Genomic DNA, 6,387 nt, shown 5'->3' with positions numbered 1-6,387 from the left:
AATCGCATTTTTTACCCCATCAATTTTGCTCGCCATAACACTCATTTAATCAACATTCCTTTAACTGAAAAATATGAATATATTAGAAAAAAAATATTATTTTTAAAAATATAGTGAAATATTTGAAACAAATTTAGAATATATGTCAAAACGACTAATATTTGAAAACCGAAAAGCATTGATAATTTATTAGAGAAAAAGAACTATCTAAAAAAGTTAGAATACCATGAAAATGACATATTTGGATTAACATTAAAATACTAATTGGGTTTGTACTTTGTGCATGTAAAAGTTAGACTTTGACCGTCACTCACGTGCACAACCACATATAGAACAAAGGTGATTTGAAAATAAACACTACAAGTTGTAATAAGTTAATCTTAAAATTTTAAATTAAACAACATCACTCTTACTAAGGATTTAATTAATTAATTGATTGTGAGAATCCCATGAGGATTTGTCATTTAGGGAATTGGGGAATAAATCACCATAGATGCTAACAAAAATAAGAATTTAAATAACGCGTTGTAATATTTTAAGAAGTTGATTTTGATAAATAAATAAATAAATAAATTCCAGTCAAAGTCAATGAATAGAATAGAATAGTTCAACATCAACCAACTAGAAAACTTGGTTTTTGCTTTATTTGTAAATGGAAGTAAAGGGAGCTTTCATCCCATTTATTTTCTATTTATTTTAAGAGAAGTTCTCCTTATTGGTTGAAATATTATTTTCTCATATTTATTCTAACTTTAAAAAAAAAACAAAAATTGTAATTTGATACTTTGCATTTTTATAACTTTTATATAATCAACGTTGAAATTTTTGGGTCAGATATGAGAATTGTGATATCTATTACTTATTTGATTTTTATAATCAGATTGAGACATCTAAGTTGTCCAAAGAAGATTATTTTAATTTTTCTACCAAAAGCACATAATGTCTAATTAAAATTCTAACAATTTGCTTACAAAAATTGAAACAACAAGGTTACACCAAGTGGAATCATTATTTAATGCTAGAACATCATTTTAATGATATTCCTTCTGTAACTAAATAAATGAGTTTTAATTTTTTTTAATGACAACTAGTATATAACTGTCAATTTCTAGATTAAAGTAAAAAATGAAAACAGCCTTAAAAATTCAAGCATATATGACCTGATTTAATTAGTAATTATCTTCATTGAATTTTTCTGTACAAGTTATTTTTTGTAAAAAAAAAACGTCTGTTTCATCATAACTAAGAATTTTAAGGAATCATCAGCACATAATTGATGTAGGACCATCTTGATTAAAGCAACAAAAAAAGGTTTGACAAATTAATGTTTGCTTAACTAAGCTAAGTAATGTATGATTATTCTTAAATAATATGCAAACAGAGGCACCTAATACTAATAATTGAATTCATGTCACGATAACAACAACAACAACCACCCAGTAAAATCTCATAAGTGGGGTCTGGGAAGGGTAGATTGGTCTCACGCCCCGAATGCAGGCATGAAATGCAGCGTCCCCAGCAAAAGGGACATCAGTACGAAATAATGTATCGAGTATGTAAGGCAACAGAATATGGCCTCATCGGCCTAAGTTAAGGGTTACCCCTCCAGAGTTCACAGTTACAGGGTGGTACGCTCAGGTCGAGTATAGCACCGGGTGCCGGCCACGCCTCTTCAGGTTTGGGGCGTGACAAGATTGTACGCCCTACCCCGGAGGAATAGAGATGTTGTTTCCGAAAGACCCTCGGCTCAAGAAGAAGAAAATAAACAATAGACAATAGATCAGTCTAGTGGCGTACGCGGGATTTTTCATAAGCGATGTCACTATTCTAGCAATAAGCTCGTAACAGTCGAAAAATATTTTGTGGAAGCTAAGGGAGTTAAAACCCAAGACCTCTCACATCAAAGTTGAAACTATCAACCGCTAGACTATTGTTGCTCCCAAACGCACACGCAAGTATACGTGGTCGACAAGTAATATAGGATTGTAAGTCCAGATATTGAACCCACAGGGACTTGTGATTAACTATCAACTAAATTAAACCAAATAATTAATCTATTCAAGCGAATCCTAACGTATGAATATTTAACTAAAGATAATCTAAAGTAGTAAACTAAGAGATTAAAGAAAACAAGTTGGTGAATAATAGAGACGAATTCAATGTGAGTGAATATTCTAGAGCTATGGGTTGGCTAAGAATCCCGTTGAGTTTTTCACCTAAATCATCTAATTAATTTAGGTTTATTGGTTGACAGGGTTAATATTGCTCTTAGCCTTCTCCCGAAGTACAACTCGCCTATTCAAGCTAACCTAATGCCTATATTCCTATGGAATTAGGATTAACAAGAACGCATTTATAATTCCCGTATAATAACCAAGCAAGGCAATTAGATATATTCCTATCCTAACGGCAAATCCGCTTCCCCTAAGAGTTAAGATCTTGCTTGACTCAATCTTATATGCAATCTAAAATTCCCTCTCCCGAGTTCAATCCTAGATTCGTAGTGATCAAGCAATCAAATAATTAAGTGCAAGATTGAATAAATAAACCAATATGATAAAATAACAAGAACAATTCAAGCTTCAAACTACAACGTTCATGTAGCACCCAACAACTCTAGAACAAATAAACTGTGAAACTAAAAGAAGAGAAGAGAAGAGAAGAAAAACTAGTTAGAAGCCTCCTCCAAGCGTGGTGTGTGTTCCCCCACGTGAATTCCCCTTCAAAGTATGTTAGATATCTCTAAAGTGGCGTCCTTGTCACACCTCCTTTTTACACACCTACCCCGAAGGATAATGCATAAGGGAGTTTTTCCATTTAAAGTGACATTATTCGAAATGGGATTATTTATTGATTTTTAGAGTCGCCACTTGGGATAGGATTGGCTTTTGGTGTCCCAAGTCACCGATTTAATTTAAATCCCAAATCGAGGAAAATTTTGACTTCCCAATTGGAGTCGGCGAACCAGAAATTCTGAATAAGGAATTCTGTTGACCCGAGGGAAGGTGTTAGGCACCCCCGGATCCCGTGGTTCTAGCACGGTCGCTTAAATTATTATAAATGGCTAAAATCTGGTTTTTATACATATTTAAACCTATAGTGCAATTTTAAGATTATTTACCGCTTTTAGTTTATTTTGTTTTTACGAAAGTGAACGCCGTTTAAGAGCGTGTTTTTGGGATCACGTCACATGAAATGCACCCGGATCCTCAACACCTCTTATTCAACGTTTTGGGATTTGGATTTGGGTTGCATGAAATGCGCACCCGAGTTTAGGAAGGTAAAATTATTAAACAACGCGCCTAAAGCGACTAGCGTGTTGGTATCTTTGCGGGAGACCAGGGAAATTTGCTAAATGGCTTACCCGATCTCTAAAATATTTTGACATAGTATTTAATAAGGGCCCCGCAGTTGGTATGTTTTATGCGGCGAGGCTCGTCTCATTTAATTATTTTTAAGGCCAATCCAAAGCAAACTAAGATTCTTTATTTATATTATTGTATCTAAAAGGGCTTGGCAATATGAAATTCGGGTTTCAAGTTCAAGTCCGGATTTAAACAAAAGGGTAAAAACCTTTTAATTTAAAAACCGCTACCTAACTCGAAAGCCCAATTTATACTCCCTTGAGCTATAAACTAAGGTCTTTAAACCAAATCTAAATAGAGAATCTTAATGGGGCTCAGATAAAGATCAATCGAATGGGCCTGCTCAGGGGCCCAAATCGAGACTGAATCGAATCCAACGGCTCAAAACACAAATTCACATGGTCTGCTCGTTGAAGCCCAATGCGACAAGGGCAAGATTTAGTGGCAATTTTATCCAAAAAAAAAACTAAGGTCCAGATTAGCATATGCAGGCAGCTTGATTCCATGGACATCTTTCCGATCTATATTAACACCGGACTATACATATAAGTCGTTAGGCATGGACAATAAGCGGTTGACTTCAAATTCAGACGCAGGAAATTCATATTTGATCGCAATGTCAATCTGATTTTTACATTTATGAGCATGCAACCCAGTCAAATTCGGTTTTCAACATTAATCAAGTCCAAATTCACACTACTGCTGTCATTAATTAGATGCTCACAGCCATTCAAATGTCGAATTACTAACTACAAGTGAAGATCTAAATCGACTTCTACCTATATACTATTGCTAACATTAACAGTTAAGCTAATCCTCCAAATACAATCATACCACGTTAATGAAAATCAACAATCCACTATGAATTAACAGTCCAAACAGTCCAGTCTTAATTATCTACAATGAACTGCACTAAAAACATCAGTAACAGCAAAATCGATACAACATGCTTTGTTTTATTCCAATTTCCAGCTTGCAATATACGCTCATATTTCCAGATCTCCTGAGTTAGGGGAAATACCTGGAGTTTATAATGAAACAAAGCGAAGAAGAAGGTCAGCAACAGTTTGAGTGATTGACAACGGTTTTTTTTTTACAGCAAGAGATAGCAACAGCGATTTCAGCTTAGAACCCAGCAGTAAAAATGAACAGCAGGCAACCCAGCAAATTTCAGCAGTCGAACTCTAAGTTAAATGATGCAAATCAAAATCTAGAATTCAAAATCATCCTGCAGTTTCAATAGAACAGTGTATTTTGGAGTTTTTGTGTATATTTTTTTTGGATTTTTAAGGAACTAATGATCTGATCTAAAGGGAGAAATTTTCAGATCTTAGAAATACAATTTTAGGAAAAATTTTAAAGAGTCAGAGAGTCGAAAATCTTCAGGGAATTTTTAGGGTCCCAAAAACTTCCTAAACAAGGCAATGTGTGTGCCTTTTATAGGCAAAATCTAAAGCTTTTCTTCAGATTTTTGTTTTTCTCTTTAGTCCCTCTCTTATTTAGTTTTCAGTCCCTCATTTTTTAACTTGTTACTCAAGTAACAACACCTATTTTATTGAAAATTATACTAAAGTCTATTCTAGAAAGTCCTACACCTATTACAATCCCTATACTACCCTTTCCCTACTTTAAAAACTACTATTCCTAATAAAACTACCCTTTTCCATACCCAAGCTACCCTTTAATTGTACTATAATTACTGGCCTATACCACTTTAAACCTGGTCCTATTACCTTGGTCAAGGCTAACTATGGTTAAACAAAAAACCTGCTAGATTGACTCAGCTATATCCAAACAATTTGAATCATTAACCTAAGGATCCGATTATCTTTCCTTATGTTTCCAAAAAGAACAAGCCAAAACTAATTAATCTGGTAATGAGCAAATACTTAACAGCAAACAAACAGGATTGAGACTAAAAAAAAACATTCATGGATCATCTAATCGAAAGCAAATACTGGATCAAAACAGGACAACATTAAACAAAACAAAGGAGAATTAATTTGAACAGAGTAAACTAGAACCCTACGAATTCTGAACGAAATTGTTATGCGCAAAAATAAGAAGAAAAACAGACCAAGAAGAAAGAACTTACTGATTTTGGAGACTACGGAACTCTCCTATTCTCGAAGTTGGTCTTGAAATAGTATTATGTGTTTGTTCTTACCCAGAACAAACACATAACATGATTTCAAAACCCCTTAAGTATTGATTGACCCTGAGAAACAAACCAGCCTCGGTGGTAAAACCCTAAGTCTAAAGTTCGAAACAATTAGGGCTTTTGGAAGCAATTAAGCGTAGATCGATGGGGAATGGGTGATACGGGTTCAGGGGTATGGTTTTGTGGTGGTTTGGGACAGCGCCGCCATCAGGGGATCTTGTGTCGGCGCTAGGGTTCTTGGTTTAAAATTTATTATTCGACGAATTCCAGGCATATTCGAGGGAGGATGTTTGGACGTTTGGATTGGAAAGATAAAGGTGAGGCTATGGTGTTAATTTTAGGGCCATCGGACAAAGTAGGGTTTTGGTTGATTTTTCGATTGAAAATTCGAGGACACTGGCTAGGATTTAAAGGCTGGGGTTCAGAGATTTGAAACGGGGAGGTAAAGGGGATTCTGGGGTGTGAAAACGGGGTCATTTGGACAATCGCCGCCGGCGGAGGCGATTTCCGGCCGGCGGCAGACGGTGGGGGACGGTGCTGATGGGCGGCGTTACGCCGGAATCAGCGGGGTATGAGAGACGGTGGTTTTGGGGGTAGGGGGGGTGTGTTTGGACATTTATATATCAAGCAACCCCCACTTCCTGGCCGTTGGATGAACAGACCTCGACGGCCAGGATTTGCCCTTATTCAAACGGTGTCGTTTGGAACATCAGGGGTGGCCGGGTTGGTGACTTTTGGGCTGGGGTTTGATTGGGATTTAATTTGGGCCAAGCTGAATCAATTAAACTGGCCCAATTGAGACAACCTCTTTATTTCTCTTGACCGTGCTCTGGTTCCTGAGCTACCTACATATCCCTGGTC

Source organism: Nicotiana attenuata, chromosome 12, assembly GCF_001879085.1.
Source record: "Nicotiana attenuata strain UT chromosome 12, NIATTr2, whole genome shotgun sequence".
In the NCBI taxonomy this organism is placed as follows: domain Eukaryota; kingdom Viridiplantae; phylum Streptophyta; class Magnoliopsida; order Solanales; family Solanaceae; genus Nicotiana; species Nicotiana attenuata.
Note: the sequence above shows the minus strand (reverse complement) of the source record.